The sequence below is a fragment of the Triturus cristatus genome, chromosome 7 (genome assembly GCF_964204655.1).
Source record: "Triturus cristatus chromosome 7, aTriCri1.1, whole genome shotgun sequence".
Lineage (NCBI taxonomy): Eukaryota > Metazoa > Chordata > Amphibia > Caudata > Salamandridae > Triturus > Triturus cristatus.
In genome coordinates, this window is record NC_140590.1 from 283,312,456 (window position 1) to 283,338,894 (window position 26,439).

At 42.9% G+C, this 26,439-nt stretch overlaps 1 protein-coding gene across 4 annotated transcripts in view; it reads left to right on the plus strand.

Moving 5' to 3' along the window:
- LOC146809431 (neurotrophin-4-like) overlaps positions 1 to 26,439 on the plus strand; it is a 128,108-nt gene that overhangs the window by 83,918 nt on the left and 17,751 nt on the right. The window contains exon 1 of one of the 4 annotated variants that reach the window (XM_085616281.1): positions 10,128 to 10,246. The exons of 1 other annotated variant lie outside the window; for it this stretch is intronic. The gene's annotated coding sequence lies outside the window, so the exon portion shown is untranslated. 2 more of the 4 variants (XM_085616280.1, XM_085616279.1) reach the window with 2 other exon arrangements.

Consider the following 26,439-nt stretch of genomic DNA (forward strand, 5'->3'; position numbering starts at 1 on the left):
AACTTCCTGATGTATTTATAGATATCTACTCGGGTTTTACCGTAGTTGAAGTTGCTTTCAGGACAATAGGATAGTCCTAGGGCTAGCAGTTGAGTTTCTGCCTCATTAAGGACTACGTCGGATAAATTGACGATAGTTTTTGGGTCATTTTTTATCTCCTGCGCCATTGTTGTTTTTTTGCTCTCCCTCTTCCTGAGTTTGCGCCTTTCTCTCCGGCGCCGATTTCGTCTCTGCCGGGTGTTTTCGCTGCATTCCCGGTCCGTGGTCTTAGGGTCTGCAGACGATCTGTCACTAAAAAAGTGAGCTCTTCTGAGGGACTGAGTACATTAGTCAGATCCGGGTTACTAGTTCTTGGAGTCCCGTCTTCAGATTCATTGTCGCTGGTTAGCGAACCTGTGTCAGAGCCTGACGCTTCAGTCGTAGGTCCACTTGCCGTAGTTTCTTTTTCTTTTTCATGGGAATTAGCATTTTGTGTTGCCTTGCCTGAACGGTTTCTCCTAGCTTGATCATATTTCCGAGAGAAAGTAAAAACTTGACCCATCTCATAGTCTGCCTTATCATGTGCATATTTAAAAGCCTTGCGTATTTTGATTTTTTCTTCATGCTTCTATATATGTCTATATTATCTACTGGCGGTCGCCAGTAGATAGTTATAGTTAGGACCGTGTTTCCATAGGAAATCTCAAAATTCTATTTTGAATAACTTTGGCGCCGGTTGACGAATGCTCGCGAAATTTTCAAAACTAATGGGGCGCTCCGTTCAGCTCCTACCCTGAAAGTCTCGGGGTGATTCGTCAAGCGGGGGCTGAGAAAAAAGGGGGGTCCCAAAACGCGTTTTCCCCATGCATTTTTCCATAGGAACTTTAGACACAGCTACAGCCCGAACGGCTGAACAGATTTACTTGAAATTTGGCAGAGGAGATGCCATAAGGTCAAGGAAGTGCCTTTTGCAGGTCTGGTGTAAATCTGTTCAGTATTTCCTGAGAAAATAGCATTTAAAAGCATATCAATATCTATACGCACGCAGGGTGCGCGCACCCTAACGTGCGCGAGCGTAATTCTGATTGGTGGTCACATGTTAGTCAACGTTCGAATCGGTCGAAATCAGGAAGTGTCGGCCGCCATTTTGTTTGTTTTCAGTGCGAGAGTGAAAAAGGAAGGTGGCGAACGTGAAAAGGGGGCAGGGTAGAGAGTTCCTGACCCCTTAGCCTTTGTCAGGGGGTCCCTGAAGGACCCCGAAGGCAGACATTTTTTTTTTTTTAATTAAATATATAAAAAAAATAATAATACATAAATAAATTAGCATTTAAAAAACCGTACAAATTCACTGAAAAAACCATAGGTTTCACACACGTTATAGTTAGGTGGATATTTCACTAGTAAAAAACCAATGAAATTCCCCCGTTATAGTTAGTTCAGATAACTATAACTCGCGCGACCGCCACTCTATCACAAGGATGATGTCATCAGTGATGTCATGAGTGATGCCACTGACCATGTCATGAGTTATGTAATATGTGACGTCATGAGCAGTGGATTGCGGGCGCGCGAGTTATAGTTATCTGAACTAACTATAACGGGGGAATTTCATTGGTTTTTTACGAGTGAAATATCCACCTAACTATAACATGTGTGAAACCTATGCTTTTTTAAGTGAATTTGCAAGGTTTTTTAAATGCTAATTCCTAACTATAACGTGTGTGAAACCTATGGTTTTTTCAGTGAATATATATATATATATATATATATATATATATATATATTACCTCGTTTGTGTCCCAATGTTTGACGCTGGCGTTCTCCTCTAGGGCGGTGCATCCATTACAGCAGGGACAAGCCGGTTTCTATTTTTCAAAAAGAACAAAAGCGCCGCCTCTCGACGGCCGAAATTGCTATGAAGAATGCACTCACTCGCGTGTTTTATGATTTTAGGGCGATTTTATTTCAAAAACGCTGCTTCACCCAAAGCGTTTCACCTCTCCTGAGGCTTGATCACGGGATGTTGTTAGATTGACACAGACATCTTTTATTTCTACATACACCCATGTGTTTACTATTTTCCGTATGGTGCATTGTGGTTAATGTAGTGTGAACATCAATTAAACTGCCATTGTGCACATTTGTTTACCAAAGTTGTAATTTTAAAGTGCTTATTTTATCAGTGCTCAAGAAGTCTTCGTTCTGTGTGTGATTATTGTGTGTTTTAAAAGCCTGATGCTAGAAAATGTTTGTTTCATTCATACTCCCTAGTGAGTTTTTGTTTGTTTTATTCACAGTTTCGATTTTCGTCCTCGTTATATTTATGATTCTTTTCTCTGGTGATTTTATTAAGTACTGTTCATCAAGTGTTCATTCGATGTTTTCCTTTTATAGATGTGTGTATAATTCTTCATTCTGATTCAGTCCTCTGGGGTCAAGAGTTCTAAATGTTACAATGTGGCGTGACTCTTTTTGTCTAAGTATTTTTATTCGATCTCCGCCTCTCTCTGATTGCAGGACTTGTTCCAAAGCACAGAATTTTAGTGACTCCCATTTGCCATCATGATATTTGTCCATATGTTTTGCGATGGCATTTGCTGAATCTTTGTGGGTAGTGGCTCGGGCATGTTCCAGGATTCTCTTTTTCACTTCAAAGATTGTGCTACCAATGTAGCGTTTCTTACAGGGGCATTCTACTATGTATATTACATGGGTGCTCTTGCATGTCAGATGTTGTCTGATTTGCCATTGTTTGCCTTTTCTGATGTCTAGTGTTTTCGTCAGAGTTGCAATTTTGCATACTTTGCAAGGCCAGAAACCTTCTCTTTGGAGCCAAGTTGTTATGGGTGCTTCCTGGAAGTGGCTGTGTACAATTTTATCACCTATGTTTTTTGCTTGTCGATATTATGTTGGGGTGGTTCCCAATAATTGTAGATAAAGTTTGGTCTAGTTGCAGAATTCCCCAGTGTTTTTTGATTATTCCTGACAACTTGTTATTTTCTGCACTTTGAGTGGTTATCAGTCTTATTATCGTTTGTTCCTTTGTCTTTATTTTTGGTGGTTTTTGTAGGATGTCTTTTCGATTCTGAGTTGTCACCCTATCTAGACTTTTTTCAATTACTTTTTTCGGGTATTTACGATTGAGAAGGCAGGCTCCTGCTTGTTGGCTATGTTTGAAGAATTCAATATCTTTGGAGCAATTTCTACGCAGTCTTAAAAACTCCCCATATGGAATGCTCCATTTCAGGCTTTCTTTATGAAAGCTTTCACCATGCAAAATTGCATTTGTTGCTGTTTTCTTTCTGTGTAGCGTGGTTTGAAGGGAGTTTTTTTCCACATAGATTTCTGTGTCCAAGAAATAAGAAAAGAGCTGAAAAATTTGGAGGAATAAATAAATAAAATGAACCTAAGTGAGGACCTCCAAAAACTCAAATCAGATATTTTAAAGAACCTAGAAAAACCCGAGGAACGAGTGAAGCTCCGCAAACAGCATAAATTCTTACGTGACAAAATAGATTTTGAAGAAGGCAGATTCTTCACGTTTGGAAGGCAATATGAAGAACGCAAGGGCAGAACACAACTAGAAACTACCAACCAACAATCATCGAGCTTGGACTCCCTAACAAGTACTGATTTCAGTGATTTGAAAGACCCCCAACAACCTACAGACACGAGAAAAAAGATCAACTTTTTAACAGAAATGAGAATGGCTTTAGAGCAACAAAACAAATTCAATCAACCAAAAAGAGGTGGCGGGAGAGGCAGAGGAAGAGGTGCACAGCGAGGAAGACAAGGAGAGGGCAGAGAGGGAAGGGAGGAACAAAAATCAGACACGTGGTCCAAGGACCGGTTGAGACAACCGAGGAAACAGAAATAGGAATGATGAACCTAAATCCCTAGGAATTAAATAGAATCAACCTCTCACAAAAAACCTTAACACCAACTGAAAATGAGGTTCTAAAGAAAGGACTGAAATTTTGCCCCACATCGCATATTGACATTGCCCAAACAAGAATTGACCTATACAAATAGACACACAAATTAAAGCTAGCCAAAATCTATGCAGAGAAAACGAACAATATACAAAAGAGCACCACCAAACAAACCATGAATAATCTCCAAGTTGAAGACCTTAAGAACCTAGAACTACTAATGACAATGGGCACTATAACAGAATCCCAGGAAAGTGAAGCAATCCTGGAATTACAGGAATTCCAGTTAACAGAAGGAGCAGGCGAAAGCGGTCTAAAATTGAAATCCAAATATTACCCCAATCTACCAGCAGGCAACAAGATTGATGTCTTTCACCGTGCAGTAGTAGAAGAACTATACAAAATAACAAACTGCAAAGGAAAAAACAATCTATCCAAGAAACAAATGGATGCTTTGAAAAGCTTGCAAGAAGATAAAACAATTGAGATCAAACCCGCAGATAAAGGGGGGAACATCGTTATCGTCAACAAAAAAGACTACATACTAGAAGCAAAGAGACAATTAATGGATCAACAACTTAACAAAGATCCAACCAATGAAATACAACATAAATTGGAAGAGAATTTGCAGAAGTGGTTTCAAAATGGTTTAATAGATGAAGATGAATATCGTTATCTGAATAGAAAACATCCTACCATGGAAACTTTTTATTGCCTTCCAAAAATTCATAAAAATCAAGTCAATCCTCCAGGAAGGCCAATAGTGTCTGCAAACAATTCATTGCTAGAACCAATTTCGGATTATGTTGACCATTTCCTTGCACCCTTAGTAACAAATCTCAATTCCTATCTGAAAGACACAACAGATCTTTTGAAAAAATTGGATACAATCGTGTGGAATCCAACTTATAAACTGATAACAATGGATGTAATATCATTATACTCGAACATCGAACACACCATAGGAACTGAAGCCTGCAAATTTTTCCTGGGCAAAAGAAGCATTCAATACAAAGAACATAATGTAATGCTAAATGAAATGATCTCTATGTGCCTACACAACAATATCTTTTTGTTCAACAAACAACTATTCAAGCAAATCAAAGGATGTGCAATGGGTTTTTCATTCTCGCCTAACTACGCGAATTTAACCATGGGTTGGTTTGAGCAAAAAGTGGCGTGGAACACAGCAAACTATGAATTCCGAGAAAAAATAATTCTATGGCTTCGGTTCATAGACGACCTTTTGATCATTTGGGATGGTACCGAACTTGAATTCAACTCCTACTTTGAGAAACTGAACAACAGTCCAATGAATCTAAAATTCACGTATAAAATCAACTCTGAACGAGTGGAATTCTTGGACACAGAAATCTATGTGGAAAAAACCTCCCTTCAAACCACGCTACACAGAAAGAAAACAGCAACAAATGCAATTTTGCATGGTGAAAGCTTTCATAAAGAAAGCCTGAAATGGAGCATTCCAAATGGGAAGTTTTTAAGACTGCGTAGAAATTGCTCCGAAGATATTGAATTCTTCAAACTTAGCCAACAAGCAGGAGCCCGAGAAAAGAATCATAAATATAACGAGGACGAAAATCGAAACTGTGAATAAAACAAACAAAAACTCACGAGGGAGTATGAATGAAACGAACATTTTCTAGCATCAGGCTTTTAAAACACACAATAATCACACACAGAACGAAGACTTCTTGAGCACTAATAAAATAAGCACTTTAAAATTACAACTTTGATAAAAAAATGTGCACAATGGCAGTTTAATTGATGTTCACACTACATTAACCACAATGTACCATACGAAAAATAGTAAACACATGGGTGTATGTAGAAATAAAAGATGTCTGTGTCAATCTAACAACATCCCGTGATCAAGCCTCATGAGAGGTGAAACGCATTGGGTGAAGCAGCGTTTTTGAAATAAAATCGCCCTAAAATCATAAAACACGCCAGTGAGTGCATCCTTCATAACAATTTCGGCGGTCGAGAGGCGGCGCTTTTGTTCTTTTTGAAAAAAAAAATATATATATATATATATCTTTCAAATTCGGCAATAACACGCACTCTCAGAGTCCCGTAAAAGGAAAGTTTATTAGGGTTCAGGGTAACGTCTTTTGGAAGCGGACTTCCTTAATCAAGGAAGTCTGCTTCCGAAACGCGTTACCCTGAACCTTAAATAAACGTTCAGTTTACGGGGAGTGATCAAGGAAGTCCACTTCCGAAACGCGTTACCCTGAAACTTAAATAAACTTTCCTTTCACGGGACTCTGAGAGCGCGTGTTATTGCAGAATTTGAAGGATCTAATGCCGGTTTAGCTCCACCGGCAGTCATTGCGCCACCGGACCACGGGCGGAGCTCCCAGGAGGGGCGCCTGTTTTTGAAAAAAAAAAATATATATATATATATATTTATATATACACCTATTGCTCTTGCCACAACAACTAACAATAACATTACAGTTCGCAATCACACTACAAGACATACAGCTATTTATATATACAAAAAATCACTACACTGCAAACACAGTCGTAGAGCTCACATAATATTTACGTTGCCAATAACTCAAACTCTAACAAATGCGAGACCTATTGCATTGCAAATGCTTGTTAGTTTTGTGTTTTTAACATGGCATATGTTGCTCTTTCCTCCACTTATGGTTTAAGACACAAGTGACTGACAGGGCCGCTGGAATTATGTGTCAGTAGAGGACGGAATTATGCAGCATGATTGATAAATTAAGCAGCAAGGAAACCATTATGCGACATAATGTGGTACATTTTGAAGCAGTCTTACCTCATTCTCTTGTTATTTTTACACAGGACCACTGTATGGTCAAAGGTTTTACGTCATCAATATCCTAACACTTAAAAACCGTTTTCGGCAACTGTAAGGTGGCCCGTCTCCACCAAAAAAGGCCTCCGACTGAGAGAGGATGTGTGGAAGTATTGTCGGTAACTTTTGATAGGTTTGGTCTAGATACAATGTGTAATTATATGCAAAATGTCCCCGCCGCAGAATGGCGTAGTTCCAGTCAGCATACTGATCATTTATTTTGAAGGAATAAAAGGAAGACGTGGAGGAACATGATTTGACCAGGAGGCAGTGCCAAAGTGCATCCTCATACTGTTTGTGCTACAGGAGTACAGCACTTTAACTAATTTCTTCATGAAATCGTACTTTAAAATTCCCTATTTTCTATATATTAGTCTTGTTTTGTTGATTGTGACTTGCTGCTTTCAAAATCCAAAGCTTGCGTTTTTTTGTAGAAAAAAACATAATTTAATTAAGATTGTGTTAATAAAGGAACCCCTTACACCACTAGAGAGGTTTCTGTTGGTAGGCAAGAGAACACTGGGATATTTCACGAGTGGCTCTTCAGAACTACCTATAAAACCGGAGGCTTTTTACCAGCTTCTTTGCACATTGTATTGTAAAACGAACCAGATTCCTTTTCATCTTCTCCCTCAACCGCTGTGGAGAGCCGGTGGGTTATGAGGAGTGGCTCGCTGACTGTTTGTTTCTGGTAGGGAATTTAAGTCCTACCTGTGTGAAGGCTCACCAGCTTCCACTGCATCACTGCGAGATGGTTAACATTTAAGGTCCAGATGATACCGTGCCCCTTATGGCATATTTAATGTTATGGAAGAAATGTCTTTGTGAGTTTGTTACACAGTAGAAGGTGCAGAAGGTCTGGCTCTTTCGATGTAAGAAATGGTGCTGTAGGCTAACAGGCGCATAGGCTGTCTCTTATGTTGCAAGAGATGTTATTTGCTCATTTTGCGCTAGTATTTGCACGGACCTGGCTCTTCTGGTGTAAGATAAGTCATTATTTAATTCTTATAAGCTGCTATGTGCAAGGTCCGTCTCCTATGATGTGAGCTATATCAACGTGAAACTGAGAAGGAGTTTATATGTGTAGAGGGATCTATCTGTAATGTGTAGCAGATGCCAGTGTGTAATGCATAGAGTTAATATGGGCCTGGGGCTCTGTCTCCTAAGATGTAAGTATCATCATTGTGCACTGGTTATAGGCTAGTACGTCCCATGGGGTGCATCTTATGATGCAGGAGACATCATTATACACTGGTTATCAGCTGCAGAGGGGTCCCTCTTATGATGCAGGGGCAGCCAGTATATGCTGCGTATAGGCAAGCATGAGCGGAGGTCTCTGTTTCTTATGATGAGAGAGGTAGTTATGCACCAGGTAAAGGTTAGAATGTATAGAGGGTTCTCTCTTTTTTGATGTAAGAGATGACATCATCTGCTGGTAAAAATCTAGTATGTGCAGAATGCTATCTCTCCTATGACATGAGTGATGTCATTATGCAGCATTTATAGTCTAGTATGTCCAGCGGCCTCTGTCTTTTATGATGTAAGCGATGTCTTTATGGATTTTATTATAGCATTTGTATAGTTTTTCATCCCCGTTGTGAGACACGGAAGAGCTTAAGCAGATGGGGAGCATGCTACTAGCCTGGAGAAGTGAGTGCTTGGTAGTGTTGTACTTGTGACCCTACGTAGGAAGCATTTTGATGTCATGCGTTAGTGACGACAGAGGTGCTCTTGTTTTGTCTTGGTGCGCTGTGCCTAGCAGTGGGATGGAGGAGGTGTTGTGTTGTGAGAGATAGGTGCAGAGATTGTAAATGCAGCTAGCCGACAAGGTCCTAGGTTTTATTTCATGGTTTCTCTTTTGCTTTCAATATATATCACATGCTAATAATTACAACAGCTGGTTCAACCACTCTGTAAATAATTGTGGGTCTGGAAAGAGGACAGGCAGATGGAAGAGGAAAGGAGAAAGAGGCACAAATCTGTTATATGTCTTCCAGTTTGGTGGGAGATGGGTAGGAGGCTAAAACATACTGGCAGCTACATAGCACCAACTTAGCCCGAGGGACAGGGTTTTTTTTACTGTATGTGTGTACCCAAAGAAAAAAGGAGAAGTCAAAGGCGGCCTAGTAGTCTATATGGCAAGATGCGCAATCACAGAGATGCTGTCAAATGAGCTAAATGATGCCTAATGGGCAAGAATGGCAGGTGGTGGCACAAGTAGTAGTATGGCCACTTTTGGAAGGCAGTGATACTGCCTGCAACTTTACAAATATAGCTCATGAACAATGAAAGAAGTGGAGGAGCAATCAAGGTTGCAAACACAGCAGAAACTTTACAACCTTAAAAGGCCTAGATTTCACCCACTCCTGCTAGGCCAAAGGAAGACAACACTTTGAGCAGGGGATCGCGCCCAAATCCTTTCACGTCCTTCCAAAGCTATGTAAAAGATGTCATTATGCAATGAGTATAGGCTAGTATTTCCCACGGGCTCTGTCTTTGATGATACAAGAGATGTCATAGTGTGATGTATATAGGTTAGGATATGATGTAAGAAACGTCTTTATGGACTAATTATAGGCCAGTAACCCTGACAACGTTGTCTTTTATGATGCTACAGATGCGTTCTGTGCTGGTGTAAGCCGATATGTAAAGGTGGATCAGTCTCTTATGATGTAAGAGATGTTTTGCAATGGTTATAGACAAGAATATGCAGATGGCTCCTTATCTTCTGCTGTAAGAGATGTCATTATGCAATGATTAGACTAAGCACACCAAATGGCTTTGTCTCTTATGATATATCAGTATGCAGTGTTTACAGACTAGTGTATATCCAAAATGGCTTTGTCTTGCATGCTGTAAGAAATGTCGTTAGGAGCAAGTATGTGTTCATGGCTGTTTCTTATGATGCAAGTGAGGTCAATATATGCTGGTGTTTGCAGGCAGCCTCATAAGTGCAGCTCATAGTATGTGCTGGGAATGCTGCCTCTTATGATTCAAGCAGAGGCATAGATAGCACCGGTGCCATGTGCCCTAGCGCATGCAAGTAATATGGCCCCGGCTACTCTTTCCCTAGTAAAAATGTATCAACGACCAAGGTTCCGTGTGGTCCTCTGGGCCCTGGTGCCACTGCACCTGCTGCATCATTTACAACTAACGAGAGGTGTCATTAAATTTTCTTTGTAGATTAGTACGTGCAGGTGCCTGTTTCTTATGCTGTAAGAGCCATCGTGTGCTGAGTTTAAAGGCCAATACATGCAGGAGATCACGGTGTCGTACGCTTTTAAAAAAGTGAGTACATACAGCGAGCCTTTCTTTTGTGGCTTTTCGATTTCCTTTCACTTTAGCTTGTAGCGAACATTGCAGCTAAATTCGCTTGGCATTTTCCTTTCCTCGCCTCGTACTACATAGACCCTGGTGCTGGCAGAGGCCTCCCGCTGCCAGGGCTTCCCTGCATGACTCACCTTGATAAGATGGCGTGACTCAGGTCGGTAAACAGTCTCCGGAAGGATGCAGGCCCGGCGTCGTGTGCCGCCGTCGGCCGGCACGCTCCCTCATCCTGTTGACGGTGGGATTAGTTGTGCAGGCGCTGATGGGGCCCGCGTGGGAGAGGGTCCGGGCTGATCCGCCTCTGAGTCACTGCCGTGAGCGAGCGACGACGCTTCCGCGCACCTGCCCTGGGCCGCGCGGCTGCCCTGACCCCGGCGGGGCGGGGCCAGGTGTCATGGGCGCTCCTCACCTGGCGGCAGGAATTCCAGAGCGTTTCATCACTGCGCCTCTGAAGGGCATTCCCGGGATTAGGGCAGGGCGCGCGCTGATCCGCAGGCGAGCCAAGCAAGCACTTTTTATTTGTTTTATGAGCTTAAGTCAGGAGCTTGTTACGCCACAACATCCTCACACCGTTTAAGTTTTAATTGTGCCACGTTTAAAGATGCCAAGGGTCGCATCCATCTCGCTGGGACCTAGAGCACTTCCGCCGCTACATATTTTGAGGCGTGTTGACTGTGTTAAGAGGTAACGGTCATGCACTTGAACAGTTAAAGTACAGCTGAATGTTCACCTGCAAAGGGCTGGCGCTTTTGTTTTCACATCACAGCTAGGTGTTCTCCAAGGTCCAATTTACCATCACGATTTTCCAAACGTAACGCAGACGAGCTTCTGATCGGCACCATTTATTAACACACCTTGGTGCATTGTAGATGGTATAGGGGCTGTCTGGAGGTTTCTGTCCAGGAGTTTGAACTTCGCAGTGTTTCTGATCTTGACGTCATTGCAATGGGTGAGTCATTTCATATGCTAGGTGTCATCATTGGTGAGGGGTAAGTGAGATCATGAAGATGGTTGGTAGGGGTTAATACAGGAGCTGAGTAGATTAGGTATTGTTAGGTTGTAGTGGCATGGACTTTCAAAGGAGAGGTTGTGATCTTTGGTATGTGGGCAATTTTCAGAAATACTATACATGCTGTCCATGTGGTTTCACAATCAGAGGCAGATTGTAAACAATGCTCCATTTGCACCCTGTTGTTAGTTAAGACAGCCACCAGATAAGAGTGTAAGCATTGCACTAGTTGTATCTTGTCATTAGTTCAGAGTCAAAGACATGCTGTAAACACAGATAAACACAGCACTACACCATCTGTTCAGTGCTATCAGAACCACAAAAAAGACTGTAAACATTGTGTTATTTGTTTTGTATGCTTGGGGTAGGCACAACAGACATAGAATCAACTCTCCTTCTGCACAATTTCCACTTACGTACATTGTGTAGCCAGACATATGCGGGCTGTAAGCACTGCACTATTTTTATAAGGTTTTTGGCATAATCAGGCTCACATGGAAACAGTCAACTCACCACTGTTTGTCTCACTAAAGTTGGTGTTATGTGAAAATAATGATAAAATGTGTACTTGCAAAACATTCTTGTTTTTCACCGTTTGCATGTTCTATTTTTCCTCTAAGTTTTTTAGGTCTGGCTTGACAGTGCAGCTACATATATTGTTACCAGTGATACTCAACGTATGGCCCGGTGGCCGCATGCAGTCCTCCTGACCTTTACATGTGGCTCCCCTGGTCAACATCAACACTGGGCTCTTGTTTTCTTGACTCGTTGAGAAAGAAGTTAAATAAACAGGCAAACCTTTATTTGAAGATTATTTGAAGTTAAAGAAAGGAACTAACTAAGTTATCCTGCACACACTAACTGTAGAAACACCTTTATTTTTTAAAGACATTTTGCAGCTAAAGTGTAAAAATAACGATAAGGTCGCTTCAAAATTCAAAAAGCATATTTCATAGACATGCAGAACCGTTTCTCCTTAGTACATCACATTATATCAGTGCATTGAGAAGTAATTTTTTTTTAAAGCAATAGTTTTCAAACATCAATTTTAAAACATTAATTCTCCCCTCCCCCCCCCCCCACTCTTTGGACTGGGTTACTATTATACATGGAAAACATGATAGTTTATTAATACAAACACAGGAGACTGTTTTGTACAATAGACACCCAGAAGTCATGTATTTTGACCTCCATGTATATATGAAGAAGAAGGAGGATAAGTGAAATTAAACAATTGTCTAGGGTCAAACACACAGTTTAGTAAAGTGGGGAAATTGGGATTAATCCCAGGTTTTCTGGTTTCACATTGTGAAATTTAGCCACTGGATCTATATCTTTCACTTCCCCTACATCCATTTACCCCCCCCCCCCCCCCACCCCCACTGGCCCTCGGTCACATCACAGACAAAACCTTTTGGCCCCTGGGAAAATGTTTGTGAGTACCCATGCTTTAAACTATTCATAGAGAGGGAAAGACTTTACCAAGGGGAGTATCACTCTCTCATCTTATGGTGTGGTCTTTTTGGTGTATTATTCCAGCCACCTGGAAGTGTTTCAATTGTAATCTATGTGAGACTTATTCTCTTCTGAAAAGTACAATCAATAGGCTTTTTGCCACATTCAGTTCTTTGTTGCATGTATGCACTCTGTATAGAAAGCAATCCCTTTTTTGCAACTTATTTCACAGGACCGGCAAAGCTAATTGCACAGTCTTTAAAGTAAGAACATGTGTGCATCTAAATAGCATTTGTGAATGCCTGTGTTTACATGCCTGTGTTTAAAGCTAGATCCGTTGTATTGACCAATACTTGCTTAATTAGCTTTTCTTCTTTACTGATTGCATATCATACAGGAGAGACTCACAACCTGGCATTATCTTCCTGCAGCTGCACCACAGTTATGCCATTTTATGGTGTGCTTATAGTGAAAGGATAAACGTTATGATTGGAATGCTCGTGTAAGTCTCAGGCCCTGGTAATTACCCTGGGCCACATTCCACCAAAGGCAGGGATGAACCATATGCAAATCTCCCTGGGCCCTAACAGTCCAATCTGAATTACTATGCCACGTACTTTCTATGTGCAACATAAACCACCCCACCCATGAATTACCCTTCACGAGACTTGGTACCAGCGTGCAGCTCAAAATCTGTGACAAAGGGAGTTGGAGACCCACATCTGAGCAGTCTCCCTTCTCTAACGGCATAGAGGCAGCAGCTAAGTATGGTGATATGAAATGCACATATGAAATTCACCCGGGTAATTACCACGGGTTAAGATTAATGTAACCATTTATACCCAACACTTATTTTTTGCTAAGTTAAATTGCCTAAGTGGTCTACCTAGACATGGGTTCCTTGCTCACTGTGCCATAAAGATGTAAGTTCTGTTTTACTGCGCTTGCTTCTTTTCACGTTCATAGGGGCGGTGGAGGTGGGTGCTGACAGAACTGCCCCTTTTGGCAGGACCAAGGCTGATTTTACTTATGGTCGCTCCTCTTCAGGAATGGCTGTCAGCTTTTGAAACAGCATCATAGAATGCACCAAAAGTAGTGTCAGCGGTTCTTATTAATTCAAGCTTTTCTATTTATCTCATTTTCTATGCGCTTTGTGAAGTCAGATACAAACTGTAACCCCAAAAAATGCAATGTGCTTGTCGTGTTTAGTGTCGCCAGACAAACACACCATCTGTAAATACTGCTGTTCTTTGAATAGGCAAACACACATGTAGAATGTACACACTGCCCTGTTTGTATTCTGTGCCTGGAGCAGGCACATACAGAATGTAAATGTTGGACTATTTTCAGTAGCATGGGAGTAGAAAAGGATCGCGTGCATTCTTTTCCCCCAGGGAGAGACAGATGACCAGTCTAGTGACTGACTACTTTTTCCACTCCAGTCGGCACAGCCTTTGGAATCCCATAGGTTGCTGGCCAACCTCTACCATTTTTTTTATATTTGTCGTACAGATACTGGTTAGAGTTTTGAGGAAGTGCAAACAGGGGCTGCAGACCTAATAAGGACCAGTCTGAAACCTGGCACTGTAACAGACCGCCACACTCTCTTGCTCCTTTTCTGGTTTCACACTGACATTTTGAAACAAGATTCCTAGTGATATATGGCCAAGCCTCTCCTTCACATCCTTCAAAACCCACCGGTAGAAGCATCTACGCCTGGAAAAAGTTGCTGCATCCTGAATCCATGCTGTTATATTCCTGGCTCTGATGATGGGCAATAGTGTTATGGATGCCCATGTTTTCACCCCTGCTTTGCCTCAGCTATGGCTGTCCTAATTTGGAAATCACATGCAATATTCCTTGCTTTATCCAGCCTTTGCCTTTCTTATGCTCTCTTTAACCTCTGCCCGTCTTTACACCTACATACTCATGCTTATGACACCTTGTCCACCAACACACATTGCTATCTCCATACTGGCACCCTTTCTTCGTATAGGCAAGTTGTTGTCTGATCACACATGGAAATGTTACTATTGCAACTGTGCAAGTATCGCGCCATCTCTGCAAATCAAGCTGCCATCCTTCCAGATTCCTTCTGCATTTTAGGAAAACTGTTGTAGAATGCACAATTTAACGTAGGGAGCTCCAATGCAGACGGGAAAGGGAATGGGCACTTTCACAGATCACTGCCTGATGGATATCTAGGGTGTGATATGCAAAGCAGGCTGGCCCTAAACCTGGTGTGCTAGCCGGTGAAACCTATGCTTGTGTGCTCCCTTTCCAAAAGCCATCATCCTATGCCCTTCACATCTGACTTTCTCAGCAGTGATAAGCCCTGGCTTTTGGGTGGATGAAGAGCTATCGTAGAACAGGCACATAATACAAGCTGTAAAAACATGGAACTTCTACTCCTCTTTACACTAACTTTCCATTACACTGCATGAGAAGTTGTCGCTTTCATTCAGACCGACATTTAAACATGATGATTCAAGGAAACAATGTATTGTCTTTTTAAGTATTTACTATTTATTTTTTAGCATCAGTGATTATACAAGTTTGCTACTCAAGGCCTCTGTGTTTGAGACTCAAACAGGACTAGTTCGGAAACTCCTTCTGTGAAGGGACCAGGCCTTGTCTGAATATCACTAGTGTATGTCAGTCGCACTCGCGTAATATGCAACTTTCAGTCCCAACTCTCAGCACAGTGCTTCGTTCGCGTCTGTGAGCCTGGTGTTGAGATTTGCAACAGTGGGTGAGTACAACACCATGCTGATACTGAGTGCAGAGGCCTTTCTACTGAATGGTGTGGAATAGGGCTAGTAATTACTGCACTTGGGGACACATTACAGTAATAAGGTGAATGCTGATACATGTGCAAATAGGAGTTTGCACACAAATTGGGATTCCGGGCTGTAGGCTAAATGTTAATACTGCACAGAATAAAAACTACTTTGGGTAAGTACTGCTTATGGGAATTTTCATACTCCCACAATCTTCCCCCAGCACATTTCTCTACAAATAGCATGGCAAAATATATCTGGGCAAAAGTCCAGAAAAGGCGAAACATGCAGCAACCTGTCTGTTAAACACAGATTCTGCCATACCGAACTTGGAATAGGTGATATGTACCACACCGTGTAAATACCCCACCCCGGGATAACATATTCACCAACTGTGAGAAATATCACCCCTATTCTGCAAGAGTTGTAATCGATGCTCCAGTAAATACTGTTACTCTGCAGTGGGGTATTTAATGCTTGTTGTAAAAACGCCAAATTCAGAATAGGTGGTAACAGAATGAGGATGAGGGTTAGTAATGCATGCTACTATGCTCATTATTGTTACTCAGCTGGGTATATGTGGGCTATGAGCCGATATGTGGGTTATTTGTGGCTGATATATTGGTTATTCTGGTTTTAGAATATGTGGGTTATTATTGGCAGATAATAGAAGAGTTTCTTGGGGCTGGTGATATGTGGGTTGATGAGCTGTGGTGAATTAGTGACTTGAAGATATGTGGGTTACTATTGCTGTACACTCAATTGATCCATAGATAATGGATCATGAGAAACTAGCCTTAGTCAACAGACAGTGGGTTCACCAAATTAGTGAGCCTCAACAATTTAGAAAAGAAAAATGCTTTTATCGAGTCCCCTCACTCACCCAGGGTTGCCCCTAGGTGACATGCTTCATCATTGGGGCCATCCCAAGCATCTACTGCTTGGGGCGTGCTACGACTTGCGAGATTTACGTAGGAGCACTTTTTTGTGTGAAACTGTGTTGTGCAGTGTTGGGGGAGTGGTGTTTGTGTTAGTTAAAAATACCTAACTAGTGAGTTAACAATTTATTCCTACTCCTAGCTGGTAAGATAAAAAGGGGTTAATAACAGGAAAAATATAACTGTTATGTGGTTATATTGCCTATTTTTTTGTCAACATGTTTCGAGGTATCCCCTAACCTCTTCTTCAGGACAGCGTGGGATCTAGCCCCACGTGTACCACTCCGTGCAGACACCTAAATTAAGGTGAAAAATTAGACTAATAATGTGCGCCTATTGAGCGCACTTGGTTATATACATATGGTTATTGATGAACACGTAGTATTTATATGGTAGTACTAATATGCCCCATGGTCTGTCTGGGTGGAGGGGCCTGTAGGACCTGTTCTCGGCATCCCTCCGTCAGTGTGACCTGTAAGTCCCAGGCTCAACCGCATATTGTTACTATTGCTGCTCATTTGTGGTTCAGTAGTAGTGGATGAAATACGGACTACCCTGTGCCATCACCCACTCGAATAGGGTTTTGTGCGGTATGTCGGGGCCACTTTGTGTTCATAAGAAGCAGTAGGCTCATGCTGGAGAAAGAGGGTCCTGCCAAGTACAGGTCTACAGATAGCCAATACAGACATTGGTCACTAATTAGAATCTCCTTAATATGGTGCCATCAGATGATGGCTAGTCAGTAAGCTTAAAAGAGAGCACTTGGAGATGTTTCAAAAGCCCCAGATCAGGTTGTTGTTCTTTATCATCAAAGCCAGGAGTCCACAAGTCCGAAAGTGGACTAGTGACACAGTCAATATGCCCTGGAAGGTGGGTTTAGGTAATTACCTCAGATTTAGATGATGGTTATTCATGTCAATTGAACTGTGGATCGCATACTATAGCAATGTTAAACATCTGCCGACGCTGATGCACCAAACATATGTTGATGAGATACAGACGCACACTGGTTTTACTCTCCTAGGCGTGGCTTGTTCTCTGGTGTCTAGTTAATGTTGTGGATTGCATGAACTGATGATGTGCACATTATTAGTAAGTTCGTTTGATTGATATGCATGTTATTAGTCCGCTAATGATAAGTGGTTCATTAGTCAGTTGAAGCTAGTTCTCTGTAGTAGCACGGTTGCCCTTTAGGAGCTTTCATCTACTGCTGGGATAGCTATTTTCTAACGTAATTGGATATTGTATTATCCATAATGCTTTCTGCAGCCTAACTACAACGCCATACCATTACTTAGACTTCACTACAATGATGCTATGAACAACATTGGCACTTGACACTACCTCAAATCAGCTACTACTACATATAGACAGAGACAATAGTACATTGGCATTGTTAGGGTAGGGTTAACAGGTAGCGTTAAGGCTAGGGGTTAGGTTTAGGATTAGATTTAAGATTGGGGTTAGGGATTAAGCGTTAGAGCTACACATAATGTTATGGGTGTGATTATGGTTAGGGTTATGTTTAAAATTAGGTTTGGGTTTAAGATTAGATTTAGAACGAGTGTCAGGTTTAATTGGTAGAGCTAGACATAGGGTTATGAACGTGGCTATGGTTAGGTTTATCTTTTAGAGTTAGAGTAAGGTTTAGGATTAGATTTATAATGAAAGACTGGGAAGTAGTTAAATGGTAGCGCTAGACATAGGGTTGTTGGTTAGGGTTATTGTTAAGGTTAGGGTTATGTTTAGAGGTTGGGTTAGGATTAGAGTTAGAATTAATGTCAGGTAAGTGGTATGGCAGCAGGGCTAGACATAGGTTTATGTCTATGGTTGTGTTTAGAATGAGGTTAAGGCTTAAAATAAGACTTCGAATTAGAGTCAGGGAAAGGTTTAAGTAGTAGGGCTAGACATAGGCTTTTAGTTGCGGTTAGGATTAGAGTTAGAGTTAGGGTTAGGTTAACTACTAAAGTAGTATTAGACGGAGAGAGATAGTAAAAATCAGTAGGGCCGATTCACAGAACTAATCGGAGATAAAACCCTAAACTTACTACTTTTGGTATTGACAGAAAGCATTTAGTTGTAGTAAAGTTAGGAATCCTAACTTTACTACTACTAAATGCCTTCTGTGAATACCAAAAGTAGTAAATTTAAGATTTTATTAGATTAGTTCTGTGAATCGGCCCCATAGTGAGGCTCAGGTATATTGTTAGGGGTGAGATTGGCCTTTATTTTAGGGCTAGGGTTAGATTTAGCTTTGGATTTAGGAATAGAGTTAGGTTTAGGTTAGCATGTTTTTATGACAAGGGCTCTGCATAAGTAGAGTAATGGGATGAAGGTTAGGATTTAGTTTAGAATTAAGCTTATTGTAAGAGTGAGTGTAAGTATCAGGGTTGGACTTGGGGGTAAGGTAAAGGATAGGCTTATGGTCAGCATAGATGTACAAATGAAGCAATGGTTTTAAATTGGAGGCTAAGTGCATTTTATACATATCAGGTTGATTTAGTAGTAGGTTAACATAGTGATTTCTATGTTCTAGTAGGAATGTGTATTGGGTTTCTAGGTACTAACATGCAACCTAATGCATTCATGTTGGCCATTCTTTTGACTCCTTACTATGTGTTGTTCCTAGTGTTCTTTCCCGGCAGAGGTATTCTTTAAACTATTTGACTGTGTGACCATACCGCTTTGTTTTGAATAGCAAAGGAGCGATCAGAGTCTCCAGACTGGCAGCGAGCAGTACCAACACAAAAACTGAGCTAAAGGGAAGGATGAGTGAAATTGCACTTAGGGTTTGATATTGCACCAATTTCCGGAACCAGCACAGCCAGGGCTCGTTCTGCATTCAGGTCACTGTAGGCAACTACGTCACAAAAAATGAGAGTGGTAGATACCAAATTTCTTCAGAAAGAGCTAGAGGTAGGCGAGCCACTGAAATCTCTAGTCAGACTCGAGCTCGATGCCTGGTTCTGGCTCAGCTCAAGCTCCTTTTAGAACATCGAGCCCATAACGAGCTGAGCCTTCACACATGGCGATGTCACCTCGTAGCTAAAGCTGCCGACCATGCTACATCGGCGGTAACCAGGTTCAAATTCCATGCTCGCCCCAGCATCCTGTGAATCCCCTTCAAATCTTCCTGTGCAAAAAATGTGTATGTGCTCTTATATCCTTGGTAAAGGTTTGTACTATGTAAAACGTCCAAAAATAAAATGTCATCCACGCTCTAATCTCATTCTAAAAGAATTAAGGACAAAACATTAAGCTTTGGCTTGAGAAAGAGATACACCACTGCTTAATTTGAGCCGTTGGGGGGCACCAGCACCAGAGCTGGTCCCAGGACTGTTTTCTCGTAGCGGTTTCAATGAACAGCAATCCCTTTTGGAGCCAGGAGTGTCACATTAGTGTGTCTTGACCCAGGTAACACTATATGGTAATAGGTACAGCATGTACTTTCCTCATGCCTTAGATCATTAGCAACACATTGTGAGCCCAACAGAATTTCTGACATGCACAGCAGGATGAAATAACTTTAAATATTTTAATATAGACAATTTTGACTCGAATGACACTCGTGTAGGTTACAAAATAGTATCTTATGCAGCGATCTTTCATTTCTTCTGTTATGGCCAGGCAAAGGTCCTGGATCCTGCTTAAGAGAGTGGACTTCCCTTGATGGTAGACTATATGTTTCAGAGTGATTGTTTATGGGGATAAGAACTCTTTTTTAATCATGTCCTGTTGCTTCACTGTGAGTGTGCCATCCTCCTAGACATTTTCCAAGACCCTGCTTGGAGAGATTAGGATTGTTGTAAACTGGAATGTTGTAGTACATTCAGTTAGGTTACATTATATGAATTATTGCCAGACCGCAGAATATTAGAAAAAAAGATACTAAAAGCTGTTTTGGCATGAGGTACAATCTAAGGGACAGTGCATGAATGGACTTTTTTTGGACGAGGATAAAATCAGATCAGTTAGTATTGGCTCGTGTGGCAAAACATGTCTCCTGTCGGTGTAACCTCTTCTAGTATTGATTGTCCTGTTCTGGTGTAGGCTGCATGGTCATGGCTTAAGTTAGGCTTACCATGTTGATATTAAGACCCCTGTAATAGTCTTAGCCGAAGGCAAGGTTTAAGGAATACGGAGGCAGTCTTAAGCTTAAATCTGTGTCGAGGACCTCAGAGAAGGGGGCCACAGAGAGGTGCAAAAAAGGACCATACTGTAGGTCGCATTACCCCCTCACTGCGCTCCTACAGTTTTGCTGGACTTGTCATAATGTCCGTGGACCAGTAATGGTTTAGTTAGATCTTCAGTGACACTGATGGACTTGTTAAAGTGTTGGTGAACTTGTCTCAGTAAAGGTTGGCTTGCCTGCGTTAGTAGACTAGTTCTGGTGCTCATAGTTTTGTCACATTGTTGATGGACCTGTCATATCATAGGCGGGCTTGTCAGCACTGATGAGGCTCTCATGAATATGGCACAGTGTTGGTGGGATTATATTTCTGTAAGTGGACCTTTTGTGGGGTTATATGTTGGTCGTCCTGTCACAATGTTGGTATAACTATAATGGTGGTGAATGACCTTTCAACATGGGTGATCCTGTGAATGTTGATAGCCTTATCTATGTGTTGCTAGACCTGTCATGGTGTAGACGGACATGTTAATTTATTGCTGAATGTGTTGCGCTGGTGGATTGGTTATGTTGACGATTTACTTGGTCATTGTGTTGGTGGTGTTGTTAGCGAGTTGGTGGTCTTTGATGCATGTTGAGAGGACATTATCTTGGCTTAGCAGGTACCTTATAGTTTCCTCTCATTTTGGGTGGTGCTTAGTGGGTCTGATTAGCTTACTAACTTAAGTGGCCACCCAGCTTGTCTTATCATTATTGAGGGGACTACCTTGTTCTGAATTAAGATGATTTAAGTGTGCTTACATTTGAAGCTGGAAAGTAGTTGCTCAGTGACCTGCCCGCTGCTTTTGCGAACTCCTCCCCATCACGTGGTTGGATTAGGAGGGAACTCAGAGAGTATGTGACTGCGATATCATATAGCAAAGCAGAGCGCACCACCTCCTAGAGTGGTCTTGAATCTCAAAGCAGTAACAGGAGCCACTTCTCTGCCCACCTAGTGCATCAGCTCAACTACTGATCGTCTTCGTGGGGTAATGGGTGAGTTCACTCCAGTGCAGGGAAGGCATTCCAAGACCAAGGGCATCCTTTCTCATATTCAGTTGTACACATTCATACTGGGTATCGGTATGTCAGATTGTCCATGGTTAAAATAGCTGAGGTCTTTCGTGTTTTATCAGTATTGGATGGTTTTCCTTGGTCTCTTTATCTCAGAGCCGTCCTATATCTAATTCCCCCCATAGCTCTCTATTCTAGGATCTTTGAGGGTCTTCTTGTGTCTTAGTGTGCTGCTGAGTCTCAGTACATCAGGATCTTTAATTATTTCTTGGTGCTCCTGAGTCTCAGTATTGCAAGGTCTGTCAGGATGTTATACATGGGTCTCAATGTCTTTAGGTCTATCAGGGTCTATCAGTTTTTTGGGATACACCATAGTATCTTAAGGAGCCCTATGATTGTACAGAATCCCAGGTTATCTCAGGGTCTCTCAGCATCAGGGCGCCCCTAGAGGTCTCACATATCCTAAAGGGCCACCTTCTTATTTTTTACACAACATTCCTGTACTCTGAGAGGGTTCTGCCTCCTGGCACACTTCTGGTTTGTAGTAGTTATTTTACTGTGGCAGGCGCAAGCGGTTTCCCGCCTTGGCTGCCGTCCAGTGGTTCCCAGTGAGTGCCATTTATAACAGGCCCAGGGGCATTAAAGAGAAAAGCGCACAGAGAAGGACCTGGCTGTGCGGGCGGGAAAGGCATGCTGGTCTGCGGTTTAGAGCCTACGGCTAGACCTCTGTGTTGGTCTTGGCACGCACTCTTTGTTTGGATTGATAAATAGTGCTGTAACTTCTGCAGTGCAGGGATTCGGCCTCAGAAAACCTGTTCCGCACAGTCTGCAAGCACAGGTGCCAGTTCATCCGGAAGATATCCCTGTCATCAGCTTCTGAGTGTGTGGAAAGCCAGCGCTAAGATCACTGCTCGCCCTGGGCCACGGACTTCCCTGCCAAGGACGTCTTAGCTTTACAAAACCAAGAGATAAGGTCGAGGCACTTAATTGTATGAGAACATCTTACCGCAGCCTGTGTGTACCTCTTTATTGAGATTATGTCTGTCATGTAAACATCTCCTCCATGCCCACCCGTGGTTTCCTCCACACTGAGTTTATTCCTGTTATCAGTACTGGATATGGACAAAATATTCTCTGGGATCCCATAAATAGGGATTCAAGGTGTGGCGGCAGAAAGGGAGTGGAGTGACGAGGGGTGGACTAATGAATCTGGAGCTTAAAAGCTTATACATTCAGGAGTGTATGTATATATGTGTGCATATATATAGCGCATTGCAGCAGAACTCTCTGTTGTGTTTTAGTCTTGAACACCCACCCGTAATTTGAACTCTCCTTTAAAACTAGAGGTGACTCAGTTCTCAATATGCACTATGCAAGAGTCATGTGTTGTAGAAGAAACATTGCAGAAACACAGCACCCAGAAAAGGAAATTCTCTTGAAAGAATACACCATGAAATAAAAATACTGCAACTCAAACATATATTACCATAGCGGTCTGAAGAGTCATTGTTGAGGCGATGGGTCAGTCCACCACAGCCATTGGTTAAGTTGATAGTATTCTCTCCTTTCACAAGGAGCACCTCCGCACATAAAGTAGTTCTCGCCAGTGTCAGGGACTACTATGGCAATGTGTGATTTTTGAGACCCCCCAAAAATAGTTTTTCCATTTTTAAAAAAAATATTTGCGATGGTCTGGCAACTTCCACAGTAATGCTTTATAGAATCCATGGCAAAAACAACAAGCATTGACAAAGCCTTAAGGCTGATAGCCAACACAGATGGATGGGCTTGTTCTATAGGTTGGAAAGGATCTAAGAGGACGACAGAGTGCCTTAAGGAGTATGCAGGAAAAGTCACACTTACAGTTTTACAGTTATATAAGTCCTTTCAAATAGAAGTACATACATATGATATTCCGGTATGTCATGTTGGTGGATCTCCAAAAGGCCTTCAACACGGTTCGATGGGGACTTACTCATTGCAGTCATGCGTCGAGTGGGACTGGGAAAAGGCTAGTTCAAATGGGTCATATTGCTGTATTCTAGCCCAATGGCGAGACACAGGACAGGCACTATGATCTCCCGACGGTATGAGTTATTTTGGGGCACCTGCCTGGTTTTGTCCATTTTCCTCCCCCTCCTGTTTGCCTTGGTCGTCGAGCCTTTGGCAGAACTGTTTCGTCGAGAAGACAGGGGCTGTGGCATTGCAGTAGAGGGCCATGAACACATTATTTTGCTTTATGCAGGCGACCTCCTACTTTATCTGACTGATGGCCCTGCCGATGCTCGGAATGGGCTTCAATGGTTGGAGGAGTTTGGGACACTCACGGGCCTGCAAGTCAACAGGGCCAAAATATGCCTGTTCCGGCTCTTCGGGGGACCCAGCCACCTCTGAACTTCCCTACGAGCTTAACCTGTTCCTATTCTTCTTTTAAATATCTGGGCATCCGGGTGTACCATAGTTTAGAAGACCTACGAGAGGGCAACTTAGGAGGGCACTCCAATTCTTTAAGACTTACGTCTCTTTCTAGCGGTCGTTATGGCTGCCCATCATGGCCTGGATTTCCATCTCCAAAATGGTGATGCTTTCCCGCTTACTGTATTTGTTTGCCAATTTCCAGGTAAAGGTGCCAGTCGCCTGGTTCTGACAGTTAGATGTCCTGAACCAAGAACTAATCTAGGACGAGGGACGTCACAGAGTTTCCCTTGACGTTCTGCGGCATCCACCTGGTGAGGGGGGGACTGGGCGCCCCGACTTTGAGCTGTCCTAGCTACCCACTTTCCGTGGGCAGCATGATGGCTTGATGAGGCCCCCGCAACTAATTGGACCTTATGGGACTGGCGCCCCATCAAGGACTGCTACTGGCAAGACTGTTCCAACCAGCAGTGGTTATACCACAACCAGGCACTCTGTTGATGGTGGCCCTAAATGCTGATGACGTTGCACAGTGAGAACTAGAATCACCCCCCCCCCCCCCCCCCCCCATTATGCCTCTACCTTGCGTTTGGTGGGACGGCCTCACGGTGACTCCATTGCCTGTTTCACTTCCCCGCATATGTCGGATTGGAAAGAGGCTGGGCTGGTGTCTGTTGGTCACTGTTACCATCTGGGCATCCTCATTCCCTTGGAGGATCTGTTGACCCAGCACACTTTGCCCCTGGGGTAATCCCTGACCTATGAAGCCATGGTACTGACCTTTGAATCCCTATCGGACAGGGGCTGGGAAGAACTGGTGCCCCTTGCAGTGCTTCAGTTACTGCTGTCTCTGTGGTCGGCACAGCGGTTAGTAACATGGTTCTATCGGGCCCTGAATGAAATGGTGCTGAGACCTTTGGCATCGCTGAGGATGGAACGGAGTGTTGGGTTGAGTTCTCATAGATTGGGAGTGGAGTAGGATAATAGCCTATCCCAAGTAGGTCTCCTTATACGAGATTCGAAATACGAGACTGAAATACATCCAATTTAACTATGTCCACATGACCTACATGACACCCCATAGACTCCACGTCATTTATGGAGGGGAACCATGTGAATGTACCAGGTGTAGCCACCAGATACAGACTACTGTCACATGACTTGGAGCTGCCCCACTCTACAGCTGTTCTGGAATGCGGTAGTCCACAGATTGCATGCTACACTGGGGCGCATACTCCTGTGCACGTTTGAGACTTGCCTCTTGGGGAGTTCCCCAGACCCAAAGCGTGGAAGGTGGGCACTAGGGTTTTGGACCTGGCCCTTATATTGGCCAAGAGACTAATTGCAATGGTATGGAAGTCTGTTGGGGGACCGGTTCTAGAGACCTGGATGAGAGATGTTACCACTTGGGTTGGGGCTAAGGAGAGAGTCTTCCCTAGGGAACACATATGTGCGAAGATACCAAATAGCTGGTCTTTGGACAGAGGTGTTGGAGAGCTGGGAGCACCCAGAGGTGGAGATGGGGTTGGATCCCGAGGAGCAGGGTGAGATAATAGCTGGAGATCAGGGCGGGGACCCGGTTGATGGAGTGCGAGCAAAAACACACTTATGAGGACTGCCTCCCCCTATACCTAAGTCATTATCCCCAGGCCCCCACCAGTAGTGGTTTCCGGTTGCACTAGCACCCCCTGAGCCCCCATTTCTCTCCCTGCGTCCTAGATGTGTAGAGCTTACCCTGATACCTGTAGTGTGGTGACGGATAGGCCCTGTGTTTGCATTAAAGACCATGCACACGCTGTTGTTACAATGTTGGTCTCAACTCTGACCACGCCCGGCTTTCCCGGGCTATTTATTCCTTCGTCTTGCCCGTACTCCATTTACTACCACCACACTTACATGCAAAGGGGTCTGCTAGGTTCCCCCCTTGCACAATGCACAATATGGTGTTGCCCAACTTCCAGCAACACTACATTTCTCATTTTCCAGGAGATACAACATATCAAACATTCAAAATCAAACATTACAAAGATATATTATTCCAGTCCAGAACATAACATTAATCTCTCTCCCATATTCTCAGCAATAGGATGTGGATGATTACTCACAAACACAATCAGTTCCAGGTCAATCGAACACAAAGTCATTATACCTCTGAGATGGCTCTGGGTGGTGCCGCAACAGATACTGCCCTTGGCCACCCCTGGCGAAGGAGTCTGGTGAGGACCTTCCCGGACTCGATGCGCCAGCAGCCCTTGGTTCCTGCTGATGGCCGCAGGGGTTAGGTCTGGTGTGTCCGATAAAGGTACAAGGTGTTGAGAACAGTTCCTCTGAGTGGGCATCCCTCTCCTGGTCTTGACCACTGTCATCCTCACTGTCAGGTCGGCCACCCACCGCAGCATCTTCTGGTGGGTTGGTAGATGCAGGTACAGCTGTGGATCTCTAAGAAACCCTCTTGAACTGGGATACATTCCGTGCAACACACTCAGTGCCCTTTCAGGCAGTTACTTTCGTGCCATTGACGTTAGTGACAGTCAATGGATCGAGTTCAAATGGTAGCCTGAACTTCCCGCC